At 37.5% G+C, this 19,453-nt stretch overlaps 1 long non-coding RNA gene across 1 annotated transcript; it reads right to left on the bottom strand.

Annotated features, from left to right (window-relative positions):
* Positions 1-145: 145 nt before the first annotated feature.
* Positions 146-2,252, bottom strand: LOC138886452 (uncharacterized). The gene is made up of 3 exons (XR_011405184.1): positions 2,151-2,252; positions 1,160-1,218; positions 146-489 (listed from the first exon to the last, which is right to left on the bottom strand). It is a non-coding gene; the product is annotated as an uncharacterized lncRNA (long non-coding RNA).
* Positions 2,253-19,453: the final 17,201 nt, after the last annotated feature.

Raw genomic sequence — 19,453 nt, 5'->3', positions numbered from 1 at the left:
CTAATAATTCCGGGATAATTTGATTCACATTGTCACGACCCAAATCGATAGGCCGCGACGGGCACCCGGTACCTTGCTTAACCGAGTACCAACATAACGTATCTGTAATATCATAATATCATGGGTAAATAGCCTAGAAAGGTCGTCATGAGATAACAAAAATAAAATATAATGGAATACTAAATATTGGACGACCGGACATGACATGCAAACTTATACATGTGACATACGTGCCTATAAAACCAAAGTGATAACTCATACACTGAACATAGGCCGATAAGGCCATATGATTTTCATATACACGACATATGTCTCCAAGCCTCTAAGAGTACATAAAATTATAAAGGTCGGGACAGGGCCCCACCATATCAATCAATACATATCCAAAGCATACTGACCAAATAGGCAACTCCGGAGCAAGTAGAGTGCACCAACACCTCCGCTGAGCTGATAGCCTACTAGGAGGAATGTCAACCTATCAATTGGGACCTGCGGGAATGAAACACAACGTCCCCAGGCAAAAGGGACGTCAGTACAAATAAAGTACCGAGTATGTAAGGCAGGAAGCATAAACAAGAATAGTAATATAAAGAGAGATAGAGAAGATACAACCTGTAACATCTGCGTGCCTCTGTGGGCTACTGACATGAAATGCATAATACATATATATACATAAACTTTTAAAAACATACGCGTCTGTAGGAATTATCATCATCATATCGTACCCGGCCTCAAAGAGGACTCGGTAAAAACGTACCCGGCCATCATAAGGCTCGGTAGAATAGTACCCGGCCACGTGGAGCTCGGTAAATCCAACTGATCAGTGGTTACACAATAGATGTCATACCCGGCATACTATAGTGCGGCTCGGTAGAGTAAAATAGATATTATATATAATGCATGCTAAACTCATGGAATCACTTTCTAAACCTTTTTGGAGTGACTTAAGGTCGTTGCACCTTCGATTAACATTATGGACATCATACCATCAATATGAACTTCCATAGGATTTAAGGATCATACATACTTGCTTAGAATAACCTTATAAGGAAAGAACAACATGGGCAACCTTAGTTTCTAGGAGTAGATCTGTTATGAAATAGCGTATTCATTTCACTTTAGATCATGCCAAAATAAAGAGGGAAGTGCCTTAACATACCTTAATCATGGTGAGTCTTTAATACCTCTCAAGAAACTCTTCAAACAACTCAACTCAATCTACCATTACATAAGGAGATTCAAAATCAGTGTTGAATAAAGGCTAAGTTTGCAACTTAAACTTGTAGCTCATTTATATAAATTCGGGCAGCATCTCCCCTGTAACAAGAGCCTCCTCCAATACCATATACCAACAACAATTACCAGAGAAATCCATCAATACAAATTATCAATAACAAGATACCATAAAATAACAACAATTCATAACTATTTTACGACTAGTGACAAGCTCCAATTGAAATTCGTATATCCCCTATCCTCCCTTATAGACTTTTTACTTTAAATTAATAGTATCATTAACATGATAATGAAGTCATTCATCAATAATTCCAGCCTTATACCATATATCCATAACAAAGAAAATGATCCACAACTCCAATTATTCTTAATTAGCAACTTTATTCACTAGTTCATGTCTAGTTCATCCATTTAACTCAACCGATGTCAATATAACCTTAAACACTTGTTTGAGCACAATATAATTACCTCCTACAGTAGATGCAAGTCGAAATCCATGTTATATTTAGCTTACAACAACCCAACACACTCCAATCAATTCATACGAAAAACAACGACTATAGTAGTGTCCAACACCCCGAAAATATTATAAAGAATGTCTAATCCATTATTTCACCAATATGTGGTGTTTCTCCATACCATTAAACCTCCAAAAACTACATTAAATAGCAGCAAAATATACATCCCAAAAGCTACACGAAACAGCCCACAAATTAGTCCATTACAAATCAAATAACTCGAACTCATGACTTCCGATCACCGTCCCGTGAGTTCTAAATATTAAGAAATGAATTAATCAACCTTACTTGATATTTAAGATCTTGAAACCAGAAATTAGGCATTTTTATTAAATTCAAAATACCTTCCAAAACTCAAACTACAAAGAAAAAGAGAGGTTATATAGCAATACTTACGCCGTGGGGATCGTTCTTGTGTTATTGCTTCGTGATTTCGTACCTCGGATGATAGTATCATTTGAAACAGAGCTTAAGGGTGATGTTAGGGGTTTTATTTGGTCGTTCTCTCTGGAAATATGCAGAAAGAGACGAGATAAAGGAGATAATCTCCATTTTGTTGAAAAGTCAAAAGGTGCTACTTGGCACCCTATAATTGGCTCGTCTTCCAATGCTTATAACTTTTTATCCGGGTGTCGTATGAGCAAACGGTTAAGAGCGTTGGAAACTAAATTCCAATACCTTCAATTTGGTATATAATATGTCCCAAAAAGACATCATATAGCACACAAAATTTATTATTCAAAAAAGCTTCATTACAAGGCAAATCCTTAGTCAGTTTTTCCGCAACTTAAATCCGATTTTTCTCAAACTTTATACTTCATATACAAATATCATATATAGTTATATCATGTATTTAAACTCATTTAAATCATGATTAACATGTCTCATATTCATCTTAACATGCCTAACACTTCGGCAAACCTTTCTTGTCCTTGTAGAAGGATTTTATCCTTTTTGAATTTACATTAGATAATCCTATAATGATAGTAACATCTGAAGTATGGGGTGTAACAACATGTACCCTTGTAAAAATTTATCCTTGAATATTAACTCTCAAAGGCTTGCAAAAATAAAAAATAAAATAAAATATGGGACGTAACACCATTAAATCACTTTATATACTTTCCAAGAGGATCTCATTTCTGAGCTTACATCAACGGACTTACGACGTACTTTCACGTACAAAAATATGGGTTGTAACATTATTACCCCCTTTGGAACATTCTTCCTCGAATGTTGACTGATGCGCTTCTCATTCTCATGCCATATGGCTCTTATGAATACTTTAATATTGTCCTTTGTCATCTAGGCAATTGTTCTATGAATAAATTTAAAACCAGGGCATTCCGCCCCCCCCTCTTTAGTCCTATTCTCACCTTGCGAATTATGGCCGGAGTTCTTCCGATATCGTAACTTCGACTACCTTCTATGATGTATCCTATATGACTATGTCCTTTTATGCACGACTCTTCTCTCCTTTTTCCTCCAGCTTTTTGCCAATCTGTTGGCTTCACTTTGTGAATACAAATATAGAACTATGACAAGATGTCCCTCTGGGCATATATAGGTATACTTAAGCTCTTCGCTTGGTACTTTGCTGAATGTACGACTATTGCTATATTTTGTTTTATAGCTTTGGTATTATAACCGAGGTGTGCTACACAACTCTAGGTTAATTTTTCATTGCTTGTCCCATAACCTACTGGCGTAACCCTGCTACATTAGGAACATATAATCGACCTCGATATCTAAGGGCTCCATCTCACCCTACGACATTAGGAACATATAATCGACCTCAATATCTAAGGACTTTATCTTCTGTAATCTCAAATAGTGTCTTCTCCTTTTGAAGGGTTGTATCTCTATAATGACCTATCACTTGATCTTCATAATGGCATTCCTTCACTTCAGTTACTAAAGAGGAGATTTCCATGTCCTAAGTAGTAACTCTGGTACCACATGCATCTAGTAATCGAATTCCAAGATTAGCTAGAAGATGAATCTCGCAAGCTATCTCACTCTTCTATGCCTGTAAATATGATAGGATAAACATAGATCTATGATAAAGGGCATTGACTACTACATTCGCCTTCCCTGGATGATATAAAGTATAAATGTCATATTCTTTCACTAACTCCAACCATTGCCTCAGATGTAATACATTGTCACTAAGACTCGTGTCTCATCGAAGAACATCTGAAGTGATTTTCTTGATGCACCTAGGGACGATACTATACTTCAATAACTGCATTTTCATAACATCCCAACGTATTCATCTTTTGGGGGCATTCTAACACCATTCCATCCATGAAATCTCTTTTCTTTAAATCATTACTCAATCGAAGGCCCAAATGTCATTCTCTTAACTATCACAATTACACCCTTATTCTACTACTAGAGCAGTATTCCATCTCTTCTAATTGCTCATGTTCTTATACTCCTCTTAGTTCATTCAAAGTGTACCGAGCTTTCTATAGCTCATGGAAATCATCAGACCTCTTGTTTTGACGGGTTTAATCCTGAGACCTTGCCTATTATTGTCACCTTCTCACTCATATTTACCATACTTACCTTTAAATCTCGCACCGTATATTCTATCAATTTCATAACCTCCCTTCTACATTAGTGGAATTCACATACATGCCTTAAAGCTCTACTATAATACTTGTAACCCTGGTGCATACACAATCTGGTAGGAGCTTCGTATTAACGTCTTATGAGGCTAGTACCCTTCTAATTGCTTTATCATAGAGCTTTTATAGAATATGGTTCTTTTACTATCCCTCTTATACCTCTGCTATTAAAAGCACTCCTGCTATGGTTTGAGTCACGATTTTTATAATCATCTAAGTCTAACAATCGGACTCGTGATGTAACTTTCGAGCTTCCTCTTCCTTATCAGCCTTTAATTAAGCTTAGGCTATCTTCCAATCTTCAGCTTAGAGTATTAGCTATTACATTAGCCCTTCATGGACTCTATGTAACATCCATGATATAATCTTCTAACAATTCAAGTCTTTGTCGGTGACGTGGACTTAATTCTTTCTTTTACTTATACTAGAGTCTCCTATAGTTGTATGAATGTTGTGGATATAAATCTGAAATCTTAAGTGCATTCACAACTTAACCAACTCTGGGTCATTGATTGAATAATTCCTTTTATTCCTTCTCAGCGTTCTTTAAATCTAAGCAATCACTTTTCCTGGTCGTTATGCCACTTACTGTGTGAATTCTTGGCTTATCTTATTGCCCACCAATACTTGAATTTCCTATAACTCATATGATCTTAAATATCACTTCTGACTTCCCGTTCATTAATCACGATAGGTGCCACTTTCTTATGGAGTGTATCCCATATTGTAGTGAGACTATTGTTACAAGACCTTTTCTTCTTTATATCGGTTATGCTTAAGTTGAAGCCTTATTCCTTATTTCCTCAGCTAGTCTTTCTTTGTAGTACTTAAGGAGACCTTCTGGATCTTGTAAAGTTACGATCTTGTTATACTGTATACCCGAAGGAATTTTCAATATTCTTACTCGCCTACAAACATCCTTAGTTACATTCCTTCATGCCCTTGTACTTGTTGTGTTAATTCTAAACTCAAATTTTGATTGTCTCATTAGTGGCGCTCTCCATTATTTCCGTAACACTTATACAATACATTTAAATACTCCAACTCCTATATGAACATTTCTCAAGGTTACGACATCATATTTGCGAGACTAAATTTGCTAGATTAGGATTCACGGCGTTTATCTTGCATGATCTGTTGATTTGCTTATAACCTTTTGTCTAGCCATAACTTAGCTCTTCCTGAATCAACTACAAACTACTCGTTGGTCCATTCTCATATCTATATTCCTCATAATCTCTCTTTGGTTATTTACTTTGTCTTAAGTTACCTCCCACGCCCACTCCTTATGTATCAAGTGTTCATTTGCACTTATTATCAACATCATCGGGTGTGCAACACTTAAAGCTTCTCTCTGGCGTCATACTTGCATAATGTTCTGGAGTCATATCATATATATAGGATCTGAATAGATTCTATATCATTCCTTTCACCCTTTTACCTCATCCCTCCTTTACTATTCCATAGTTACCTCTTCATCTTGCCATTTTTTCACATCTTCACTAAAATCTTACTTGCCTTGAGGTAACCCCTCTATATCGGGGATAATTAAATTTATTACGCACAAGGGTGACACTTAGTGTAACTGGCACACTTAGTCCCTTAAGCTTAACTCTGCTTCACGTGCTTGCTTTAGGGAAGCATCTTCCTAAACAAACCTTAAAGGTTATTCTTTTGTTGTCCATTCTATTATTGTCGAAATGTTATCTCTGAAATTCTCATGATATCAACCATTATAAAATCCTTCAGTCCCTAATTCATGTTCAGTTTATCTTGTTCACCAGCATATACTGATTTTTATTACTCTGTGGTCTAACCTTTCCTCCTGGTAATCACGTTGAAGTCACCAACTCATTTCTCGAAATAAGGATATAACTTTATGGCTTATACTCTTTTATTGCCTCAAGGCCTGTCACCTCTTGTATTTTCCTTCACTTGACTATGGACTCTGTCATTGTGTCATATTTTGATTTACTGTTATCACTCATATATCACATCTTACTCATGATGTTTCATTTACTCTCTTCTTATTCTCCGGATAATACTTTTTGTCTATCACTTTATTCTGAAAACTCTGACAAAATATTCTTTCCCTTTTAGCTCCCCTTTCTTCATCTCACTGGCTCTTCGGAATGCCTAACATTCTCTTTTCCCCCTTTTTTTTACTCGGGGCTGGAGTTATACTAAGGGAAATATTTTTCCCTTCTAGGATCCTACTACCAATCTTCTGAAATTTTTGAATATTCTAGTATTCATATCTGATTGTACTATTCTAAAGTTCACTATTTTGGTGTCTCACAAGGAGATCTACTACCACATTTGCGCCATCTTTCGGAAACATTAGTTAGTGATAACAATCCATCCATAATTGTTGGTTACTCCAACCCGAATTGAATCTTGATATCACCTTCTTCTTTTAAACTATATTTGTTAGCTCCCATATGACACAGCTGACATGGGTGTGGTCAATTGTATATATTACCGTTAATATTTAAGGTAACACCAATACTTACATTTCTCTGCCTGAATTGTAAATACTGATAATCTTCATTAACTAGGTACCTCGTACCCTTCGTCATCTTGCTTATTTTACTTGCTGAAACTTCTGTCTACTTTCCGATTCACTTATTCCTTTTTACCATACGAGTGGATATATATTCTTGCCTTATGACTCCTTATCAAGAAGCTTACACATCTTAGAACACATATGATTTGCTGAAGACCCCACATTTGCTCATCATAAGCATGATGCAAAATCAAGTTCCTCTGACACAACTCTTCCACAACCACATTCAATATCATACCAACTGTCTTTCTGGATGTAGGTATCACTGTACTATGAATAAAATAAAATTTAAGAGTTTGAATTCTTATAACTGAGCTCTAGCACACGATCTAGAACAATAAGAAAGAGTGACAATCCTAAATGCCCCGTAGCCTCATGCTTATAAGTGTGATGCACAACACACCTATAAACAAGACTCTACTAGACACGGCTTGTAGACTCCCTAGGACAGAACTGCTCTGATACCATTTCTGTCACGACCCAAACCGATGGGCCGCGACGAGCACCCGATACCTTACTTAACCGAGTACCAACATAACGTATCTGTAATATCATAATATCATGGGTAAATAGCCTAGAAAGGTCGTCATGAGATAACAAAAATAAAATATAATGGAATACTAAATATTAGACGACCTCACATGACATGAAAACTTATACATGTGACATACGTGCCTATAAAACCAAAGTGATAACTCATACACTGAACATAGGCCGATAAGTCCATATGATTTTCATATACACGATATATGTCTACAAGCCTCTAAGAGTACATAAAATCATAAAGGTCGGGACAGGGCCCCACCATATCAATCAATACATATCCAAAGCATACTGACCAAATAGGCAACTCCGGAGCAAGTGAAGTGCACCAACAACTCCGCTGAGCTAATAGCCTACTAGGAGGAATGTAAACCTATCAATTGGGACCTGCGGGCATGAAACACAGCGTCCCCAGGCAAAAGGAACGTCAGTACAAATAAAGTACCGAGTATGTAAGGCAGGAAGCATAAACAAGAATAGTAATATAAAGAGAGATAGAGGAGATACAACCTGTAACATCTGCGTGCCTCTGTGGGCTACTGACATGAAATGCATAATACATATATATACATAAACTTTTAAAAACATACGCGTCTGTAGGAATTATCATCATCATATCGTACCCGGCCTCAAAGAGGACTCGGTAAAAATGTACCCGGCCATCATAAGGCTCGGTAGAATCGTACCCGGCCACGTGGAGCTCGGTAAATCCAACTGATCAGTGGTTACGCAATAGATGTCATACCCGGCCTACTATAGTGCGGCTCGGTAGAGTAAAATAGATATTATATATAATGCATGCTAAACTCATGGAATCACGTTCTAAACCTTTTTGGAGTGACTTAAGGTCGTTGCACCTTCGATTAACATTATGGACATCATACCATCAATATGAGCTTCTATAGGATTTAAGGATCATACATACTTGCTTAGAATAACCTTATAAGGAAAGAACAACATGAGCAACCTTAGTTTCTAGGAGTAGATCTGTTATGAAATAGCGTATTCATTTCACTTTAGATCATGCCAAAATAAAGAGGGAAGTGCCTTAACATACCTTAACCATGTTTAGTCCTTAATACCTCTCAAGCAACTCTTCAAACAACTCAACTCAATCTACCATTGCATAAGGAGATTCAAAATCAGTGTTGAATAAAGGCTAAGTTTGCAACTTAAACTTGTAGCTCATTTATATAAATTTGGGCAGCATCTCCCCTGTAACAAGAGCTTCATACAATACCATATACCAACAACAATTACCAGAGAAATCTATCAATACAAATTATCAATAACAAGACACCATAAAACAACAACAATTCATAACTATTTTACTACTAGCGACAAGCTCCAATTGAAATTCGTATATCCCCCATCCTCCCTTATAGACTTTTTACTTTAAATTAATAGTATCATTAACATGATAATGAAGTCATTCATCAATAATTCCAACCTTATACCACATATCCATAACAAAGAAAATGATCCAAAACTCCAATTATTCTTAATTAGCAACTTTATTCACTAGTTCATGTCTAGTTCATCCATTTAACTCAACCGATGTCAATATAACCTTAAGCACTTGTTGGAGCACAATATAATTACCTCCTACAGTAGATGCAAGTCGAAATTCATGTTATATTTAGCTTACAACAGCCCAACACACTCCAATCAATTCATACCAAAAACAACGACTATAGTAGTGTCCAACACCCCGAAAATATTATAAAGAATGTCTAATCCATTATTTCACCAATATGTGGTGTTTCTACGCACCATTAAACCTCCAAAAACTTCATTAAATAGCAGCAAAATATACATCCCAAAAGCTACACGAAACAGCCCACAAAACAGTCCATTACAAATCAAATAACTCGAACTCATGGCTTCCGATCACCGTCCCGTGAGTTCTAAATATTATGAAATGAATTAATCAACCTTAATTGATATTTAAGATCTTGAAACCAGAAATTAGGCATTTTTATTAACTTCAAAATACCTTCCAAAACTCAAACTACAAAGAAAAAGAGAGGTTATATAGCAATACTTACGCCGTGGGGATCGTTCTTGTGTTATTGCTTCGTGATTTCGTGCCTCAGATGATAGTATCATTTGAAACCGATCTTAAGGGTGATGTTAGGGGTATTATTTGGTCGTGCTCTCTGGAAATATGCAGAAAGAGACGAGATAAAGGAGATAATCTCCATTTTGTTGAAAAGTCAAAAGGTGCTACTTAGCACCCTATAATTGGCTCGTCTTCCAATGCTTATAACTTTTTATCCGGGTATCGTATGAGTAAACGGTTAAGAGCGTTGGAAACTATATTCCAAGACCTTCTATTTGGTATATAATATGTCCCAAAAAGACCTCATATAGCACATAAAATTTATTATTCAAAAAAGCTTCATTACAAGGCAAATCCTTAGTCAGTTTTTCCGCAACTTAAATCCGATTTTTCTCAAACTTTATAGTTCATATAGAAATATCATATATAGTCATATCATGTCTTTAAACTTATTTAAATCATGATTAACAAGTCTCATATTCATCTTAACTTGCGTAACACTTCGGCAAACCTTTCTAGTCCTTGTAGAAGGATTTCATCCTTTTTGAATTTACATTAGATAATCCTATAATGATAGTAACATCTGAAGTATGGGGTGTAACAACATGTACCCTTATAAACATTTATCCTTGAATATTAACTCTCAAAGGCTTGCAAAAATAAAAAAAATAAAAAATATGGAATGTAACACCAGTAAATCACTTTATATACTTTCCAAGAGGATCTCATTTCTGAGCTTACATCAACGGACTTACGATGTACTTTCACGTACAAAAATATGGGTTGTAACACACATACCAAATGACAGGGTTTGATATAGTTTAATTAACCAATTAAACCAGGTTATCTATTTCTCATCTGAGATACTACACGTGTAATATACAAAACTAGATGAAGTTAATTTTAAATAACTTGATTTTACACTGTCATTGGATAAATATCATCCATTAGTTGGAACTTCTAATTTTAGTGTTAGAATCCAGGTTTTTCTTGCTTACTAGTTTTAGGTTACGCGCGATGTGCATGTACCTTGTACGATGCATATAAAATTATAAAAAATATGGAAAAGGCCTAAAAATATCACTCAACTTTCAGAAATGGTCTATCCATGTCATCCGTTAAAAAAATGCTCATTTCATGCCACTGCCGTTACACATTTTGCCCATCCATGTTATTATTGACTAACGACAGTCGCATGGATGAGCCAAATAAAAATTGAGCCGTTATGTTCTCATTGCAGTCACTTATGTTCTCATTGCAGTTGCAATGTAGTCTCCCAATCTTTTCGACTACCAATGTGGGACTTCGTTTGCACACCCAACAATTTCCAGGTTTCGTGGTTAGTTCAGGATGAGAGCTAGGGAAGAGCTTGTTTGTTGAAGTTATTTAAAGTTTCTCTATTTGACATGCTCAATGTTTTTGAATTAGGCCATCCTCGATCATCTACAGTGGCTATACAGGATAAAGGAGATGCAATGCAATCTGGTGTCCTATTTGAGTCATTTGACGTGCCCAATTCTTTTGAAATAGGCCAATATCAACCAGCCGCAATGGCTACAATAGATAATGGAGATACGATGCAACTCGATGCATGCCAACCTCTATCAGCTACAAAGGATAAAGGAGATGCAAATCTTGTAGACTAGAATCCAACAACTACAACCGGTATTGCTGATAACAGAAGACATTCTCCTACTTTAGACAATTATGTTGCTAGATCTCTACCCGGACTGGAATTGGGGATAGGGACACAGATTGTGCAGCTAGGTTCAGAACATCATCAAGTGGATGATGTAGAAGTTGATGCGAGGGACCTCCAAAGGAATGTAGTACATGCTGATTTGGAGAAGCAAAACAAGACGAAGAGGGTAAAAAGAGAATACGGAATAACTCTGGAGGTTCTAAAGCAACAATTTGGGAAGAAGCTTACTGATGCTGCTAACAGCTTAGGGGGTAAACTTAAGCACTACACTTAAGAGTCACTTGAACCTTATGCTTTATGATTTTAACATTCGCATTTTTCACTTTACTTCTTTGGTAACTCGAGCTGCTAAGATTATGTTCTCATTGTTGCGGAAGCCAAATGTATATAGTGTGAATAAGTCACAACTACTATACCAAAAATTATGACAGCCACCAAATAATAAATAAGACAATAAAACAACAATAAAGGGAACACCAGAATTTACGAGGTTCGGCTAATTTTGCCTACTCCTCGGACACAACCAATATTTTATTTCACTCCAAAAATACAAGTGAAATAATACTAAAGAGAGAAGATACAAATGCCTTAAACAGATGAGAAGGCAAATGAGAGGTGTGTTTAAATCCTAAACATTAGGCCTTCTTTTATAGGGGGAAAATCCCCCCAAAACTCAAGAACCCACCGATGTGGGACAAAATTTGCCAAATTCAACAAATCTCCACCTAGGCAAAATTCCACATCTTCAATTTTCTCTAAATAACAAATTTTGATTGTGTCTTCATCTTCAATCTTCAGTTTTCAACAATGTTGATCAAATCCAAACAATGTTGAAACTTGATCGCAGTCACCACCTTAGTTAGCATATCAGCAGGATTCTCCGTAGTATGAATTTTCTTCATTGTGACTCCTCCTTCTTCTATGATTTCTCGTACGAAATGATACCGAACATCAATATGCTTCGTCCTTGCATGATAAACTTGGTTCTTCGCTAATTGAATAGCACTTTGACTATCACAAAAAATTGTGATACCTTTTTGTTCAACACCAAGCTCCTTTAGCAATCCTTGAAGCCAAATTGCCTCCTTCACAGCCTCTGTAATAGCCATATACTCTGCCTCTGTTGTAGACAAAGCAACTGTTGACTGCAAAGTAGACTTCCAACTAACTGGTGCCTTTGCAAAAGTAAACACATAACCAGTAGTTGATCTTCGTTTGTCCAGATCACCCGCAAAATCTGAGTCACAATATCCAACTATAGGCTGATTGTCTTCCTACTCAAAAACTAACCCGACATCTACAGTATTATGAATATACCGTAGAATCCACTTCACAGCTTGCCAATGCTCCTTCCCTGGATTGTGCATATATCTGCTAATAACTCCAACAACTTGTGAAATGTCAGGCCTTGTGCAAACCATTGCATACATCAAGCTACCAACAACATTTGCGTATGGTACCTTTGACATATACTCTCGTTCAGCTTCATCCATTGGCGACATAGTAGTACTTAGCTTAAAATGGGGAGCAAGTGGAGTACTAACTGGCTTAGTCTTGTCATCTATGCCAAAACGTTGTAGTACTCTCTTCAAATATTCTTTCTGAGATAAACAGAGTTTCTTTGAACGTCTATCTCTAATTATCTCCATGCCAAGAATTTTCTTTGCCTCACCCAGATCCTTCATCTCGAACTCCTTCTTCAGTTGAATCTTCAACTTATCAATTTCTTCCGAATTCTTGGAAGCTATCAACATATCATCAACATATAGGAGAAGATATACAAAGGAACCATCTTTAAGCTTGTGCAAATACACACAATGATCGTATTTGCTTCTCTTGTACCCTTGCCGCAACATAAACTCGTCAAATCGCTTGTACCATTGTCTAGAAGATTGTTTCAATCCGTACAACGATTTTTCAAGTTTGCACACCATATTTTCTTTTCCAGCAACTTTGAATCCTTCTGGCTGAGTCATGTAGATTTCCTCCTCCAAGTTTCCATGTAAAAACGCAGTTTTTACATCCATCTGAACTAGTTCCAAATCCAATTGTGCTACCAAAGCCAACATAATTCTAATGGAGGAATGTTTTACAACTGGAGAAAACACTTCATTGTAATCAATTCCCTCCTTTTGAGCATATCCTTTGGCCACCAATCTTGCTTTGTAGCGAACATCTACTTGGTTAGGAAATCCTTCCTTCTTTGCAAATACCCATTTGCACCCAATTGCTTTCTTTCCCTTCGGGAGATTGGCCAATCTCCATGTATGATTCTGATGAAGGGACTGTATTTCATCATTCATGGCAATCCTCCACTTATCTTCTTCTGAACTTTGGACAACGTCTTTATAAGTGGTAGGAACATCATCAGCTACAATTGAGGTTGCACAAGCAACCGTCTCTATGAGACGAACAGGTTTCGTTATTGTTCTTTTTGGCCTGCTGGTTGCTATTGATTCAAGTTGTTGTTGAGGTTCCTGAGTTGGAATCTCCTCTACTGGCTCTTCTTCCAGAGGGTAATCTTCATTTGTTTCCTCCTCTGCTTCTTGTGTAGGAAAAATAAATTTTCCCTCAAACTCCACCTGCTTAGAAGCACCTTTATTTTGTTTGGTGTCTTCTGTTACCTTATTTACCATAGCAGATTCATCAAAGGTAACATCCCTGCTGAATATTACTTTCTTTGTCATAGGACACCATAAGCGATATCCTTTGACTCCAGAAGTAATTCCCATAAAAATAGCCTTCTTTGCCCTTGGATCCAATTTTGACTCTGTCACATGATAATATGCAGTTGAGCCAAACACGTGCAAAGAGTCATAATCTACAGCAGGCTTTCCATACCATTTTTCAAATGGTGTCTTGCCATCAATAGCAGCAGATGGTAAGCGATTAATGAGGTGGCATGCATATGTAACTGCCTCAGCCCAAAATTCTTTGCCCAAGCCAGCATTGGACAACATACACCGTACCTTCTCCAGCAAGGTCCGGTTCATACGTTCAGCCACTCCATTCTGTTGTGGTGTATGTCTGACAGTGAAGTGTCGGACGATGCCATCATTTTGACAGACCTTATTGAAATGATCATTTTTGTATTCACCTCCATTGTCTGTGCGAATACACTTGATCCTCTTGCCTGTTTGATTCTCCACCATCGTCTTCCATTTGAGAAAAATTCCCAGCACTTCATCTTTGTTTTTCATTGTATACACCCACACTCTTCGAGAAAAATCATCAACAAAGGTTACAAAATAGTGCTTCCCACCCAATGAAGGTGTTTTGGAAGGACCCCAAACATCAGAGTGTACATAATCCAAAATGCCTTTAGTATTATGGATCGCTGTACCAAATTTAACCCTTGTCTGTTTCCCTTTAACACAATGCTCACAAAACTCCAAGTTGCAAGCCTTTACTCCTTTTAACAATCCTTGATCTGATAGAGTTTTCAAGGATTTTCCTCCAGCATGTCCCAAGCGCATGTGCCATAGCTTGGTTGCTTCTGCCTCTTTGTCGTCACTGGATGTCACTGTCGCTGTCCCAATAACTGTACTGCCACGATAGCGGTACATATTATTATTCTTCCGATTAGCCTTCATTACCACTAGTGCACCGGAGCATACTCTCATCACTCCATTTTCTGCAATGATTTTGAACCCTTTTGATTCTAGGGCTCCTACAGAGATGAGATTCTTCTTCAAATCCGGTACAAATCGAACATCTGTTAATGTTCTGATCATTCCATCATGGTTCCTTAATCGTATTGAACCAATGTCATATGAGGTAAGAGGGTTGTTATCCGCTGTGTGGATGACTCCATATTCTCCTTCTTGAAATTCCACAAACCAGTCCCTGTTGGGACACATATGATGGCTACAAGCCGAGTCCATCAACCATATGTCTGATGATGTTGATGACTCTGTTGTAACTAATGAGAAGTCTGAATCATCACAATCAGCTACATTTGAATCCATAATGGCCTTTCCATTGTTATGTTTGACCTTATTCTTCAACTTCGGACAGTCTTTCTTCCAGTGCCCTTTTTCTCGACAAAAGGCACATTCATCTTTGCTGGGTCTGGATCTTGACTTGGATCTTCCCTTCTTTGTCCTCATTTGACTTTGAGGACGACCCCTCACAAATAGTGATTCTCCTTCTCCGCCCTTCTGTTTTTCTCGCTTTCTTTGTTCATAGCTGTACAAAGCCGAACAAACTTCTCTGAGAGAAATTTCGTCATTTCCATGGAGTAGAGTAGTTTCAAGGTGCTCGTACTCATCAGGAAGTGACGCCAACAACATCAAGGCCAAGTCACCATCATCATAAGTTGTATCCATATTTTGCAAATCTGTGACCAACTTATTGAAACTGGTGATATGTTCATTCATCGTGGTACCAGGAACATAGGTGAAGTGAAACAGTCTCTTCTTCATGTACAATTTATTTTGACTGTTTTTCTTCAAAAATTTATCCTCCAGTGCTTTCCATAATTTACTTGCAGAAGTTTCCTTTGTGTATGGATATTTCTGCTCTCTAGCAAGGTAGGATCGAATGGTACCGCAAGCAACACGGTTGATAATTCTCCAATCTTCTTCTCCAATAACATCTGGTTTCTTTTCTTCAATGGCCAGATCTAGCCCTTGTTGAAAAAGGACATCTAGAACCTCGCCTTGCCACATCCCAAAATGTCCGGACCCGTCAAATATTTCTACCGCAAATTTCGCATTTGACACAATTCTTGTCATAAGCGAAGATGCCAATGATGACGTATTGTTGACACTTGATGTAGATTCTTCTTGTTTATTGTCTCCCATCTTTGACACAAATATTATTTAATAGCTGACGACACAAATCAAGATTATTTCCTTTCTGGTGTGGAAGATCAGACTAAGCTGCAACCACAGAGCATACTCAGACAGAACCTTGACTCAGTTACCAAGATAAATCTTTTCTGATGTGGAAGATCAGACTATGCTGCAACCACAGAGCATACTTAGACAGTACCTTGGCTCTGATACCAATTGTTGCGGAAGCCAAATGTATATAGTGTGAATAAGTCACAACTACTATACCAAAAATTATGACAGCCACCAAATAATAAATAAGACAATAAAACAACAATAAAGGGAACACCAGAATTTACGAGGTTCGGCTAATTTTGCCTACTCCTCGGACACAACCAATATTTTATTTCACTCCAAAAATACAAGTGAAATAATACTAAAGAGAGAAGATACAAATGCCTTAAACAGATGAGAAGGCAAATGAGAGGTGTGTTTAAATCCTAAACATTAAGCCTTCTTTTATAGGGGGAAAATCCCCCCAACTTTTGTTTTCCCACCGATGTGGGACAAACATTTTGCCAATTTCAACAAATCTCCACCTTGGCAAAATTCCACATCTTCAATTTTCTCTCAATAACAAATTTTGGTTGTGTCTTCATCTTCAATCTTCAGTGTTCAACAATGTTGATCAAATCCAAACAATGTTGAAACTTGACCGCAGTCACCACCTTTGTCAGCATATCAGCAGGATAAATTTCATATCCGCAACAAATTCAAAGGAATTGCATGTTCCCATGCAATGTGAAAATTTCATAAATGTTAAAGTAACTTATGGAAATCGAACAGTGAGGTTCTCACTCTCATTTTCATCGGGGAAAAGGAATTTGGAAGAAGAAGTATAAAAGAGAATAAAGTTAGTTGGAAATTCGTCGATCAGGTATGAAGATGAAGAGAAAGATTTGATATTGATAACTTGTGATTCGGACTTGCACCATGCAATATATGCATGTTGAATTTGGCAAATTTTGTCCCACATCGGTGGGCTCTTAAGTTTTGGGGGGATTTTCCCCCTATAAAAGAAGGCCTAATGTTTAGGATTTAAACACACCTCTCATTTGCCTTCTCATCTGTTTAAGGCATTTGTATCTTCTCTCTTTAGTATTATTTCACTTGTATTTTTGGAGTGAAATAAAATATTGGTTGTGTCCGAGGAGTAGGCAAAATTAGCCGAACCTCGTAAATTCTGGTGTTCCCTTTATTGTTGCTTTATTGTCTTATTTATTATTTGGTGGCTGTCATAATTTTTGGTATAGTAGTTGTGACTTATTCACACTATATACATTTGGCTTCCGCAACAATTGGTATCAGAGCCAAGGTACTGTCTAAGTATGCTCTGTGGTTGCAGCATAGTCTGATCTTCCACATCAGAAAAGATTTATCTTGGTAACTGAGTCAAGGTTCTATCTGAGTATGCTCTGTGGTTGCAGCTTAGTCTGATCTTCTACATCAGAAAGGAAATAATCTTGATTTGTGTCGTCAGCTATTAAATAATATTTGTGTCAAATATGGGAGACAATAAACAAGAAGAATCTACATCAAGTGTCAACAATACGTCATCATTGGCATCTTCGCTTATGACAAGAATTGTGTCAAATGCGAAATTTGCGGTAGAAATTTTTGACGGGTCCGGGCATTTTGGGATGTGGCAAGGCGAGGTTCTAGATGTCCTTTTTCAACAAGGGCTAGATCTGGCCATTGAAGAAAAGAAACCAGATGTTATTGGAGAAGAAGATTGGAAGATTCTCAACCGTGTTGCTTGCGGTACCATTCGATCCTACCTTGCTAGAGAGCAGAAATATCCATACACAAAGGAAACTTCTGCAAGTAAATTATGGAAAGCACTGGAGGATAAATTTTTGAAGAAAAATAGTCAAAATAAATTGTACATGAAGAAGAGACTGTTTCACTTCACCTATGTTCCTGGTACCACGATGAATGAACATATCACCAGTTTCAATAAGTTGGTCACAGATTTGCAAAATATGGATACAACTTATGATGATGGTGACTTGGCCTTGATGTTGTTGGCGTCACTTCCTGATGAGTACGAGCACCTTGAAACTACTCTACTCCATGGAAATGATGAAGTTTCTCTTAGAGAAGTTTGTTCGGCTTTGTACAGCTATGAACAAAGAAAGCGAGAAAAACAGAAGGGCGGAGAAGGAGAAGCACTATTTGTGAGGGGTCGTCCTCAAAGTCAAACGAGGACAAAGAAGGGAAGATCCAAGTCAAGATCCAGACCCAGCAAAGATGAATGTGCCTTTTGTCGAGAAAAAGGGCACTGGAAGAAAGACTGTCCGAAGTTGAAGAATAAGGCCAAACATAACAATGGAAAGGCTATTATGGATTCAAATGTAGCTGATTGTGATGATTCAGACTTCTCATTAGTTACAACAGAGTCATCAACATCATCAGACATATGGTTGATGGACTCGGCTTGTAGCTATCATATGTGTCCCAACAGGGACTGGTTCGTGGAATTTCAAGAAGGAGAATATGGAGTCGTCCACACAGCGGATAACAGCCCTCTTACCTCATATGGCATTGGTTCAATACGATTAAGGAACCATGATGGAATGATCAGAACATTAACAGATGTTCGATATGTACCGGATTTGAAGAAGAATCTCATCTCTGTGGGAGCCCTGGAATCAAAAGGGTTTAAAATCATTGCAGAAAATGGAGTGATGAGAGTATGTTCCGGTGCACTAGTGGTAATGAAGGCTAATCGGAAGAATAATAATATGTACCGCTATTGTGGCAGTACAGTTATTGGGACAGCGACAGTGACATCCAGTGACGACAAAGAGGCAGAAGCAACCAAGCTATGGCACATGCGCTTGGGACATGCTGGAGGAAAATCCTTGAAAACTCTATCAGATCAAGGATTGTTAAAAGGAGTAAAGGCTTGCAACTTGGAGTTTTGTGAGCATTGTGTTAAAGGGAAACAGACAAGGGTTAAATTTGGTACAGCGATCCATAATACTAAAGGCATTTTGGATTATGTACACTCTGATGTTTGGGGTCCTTCCAAAACACCTTCATTGGGTGGGAAACACTATTTTGTAACCTTTGTTGATGATTTTTCCCGAAGAGTGTGGGTGTATACAATGAAAAACAAAGATGAAGTGCTGGGAATTTTTCTCAAATGGAAGACGATGGTGGAGAATCAAACAGGCAAGAGGATCAAGTGTATTCGCACAGACAATGGAGGTGAATACAAAAATGATCATTTCAATAAGGTCTGTGAAAATGATGGCATCGTCCGACACTTCACTGTTAGACATACACCACAACAGAATGGAGTGGCAGAACGTATGAACCGGACCTTGCTGGAGAAGGTACGGTGTATGTTGTC

The sequence above is a fragment of the Nicotiana sylvestris genome, chromosome 2 (genome assembly GCF_000393655.2).
Source record: "Nicotiana sylvestris chromosome 2, ASM39365v2, whole genome shotgun sequence".
NCBI lineage: Eukaryota > Viridiplantae > Streptophyta > Magnoliopsida > Solanales > Solanaceae > Nicotiana > Nicotiana sylvestris.
This window is presented reverse-complemented; position numbering and strand designations above follow the sequence as displayed.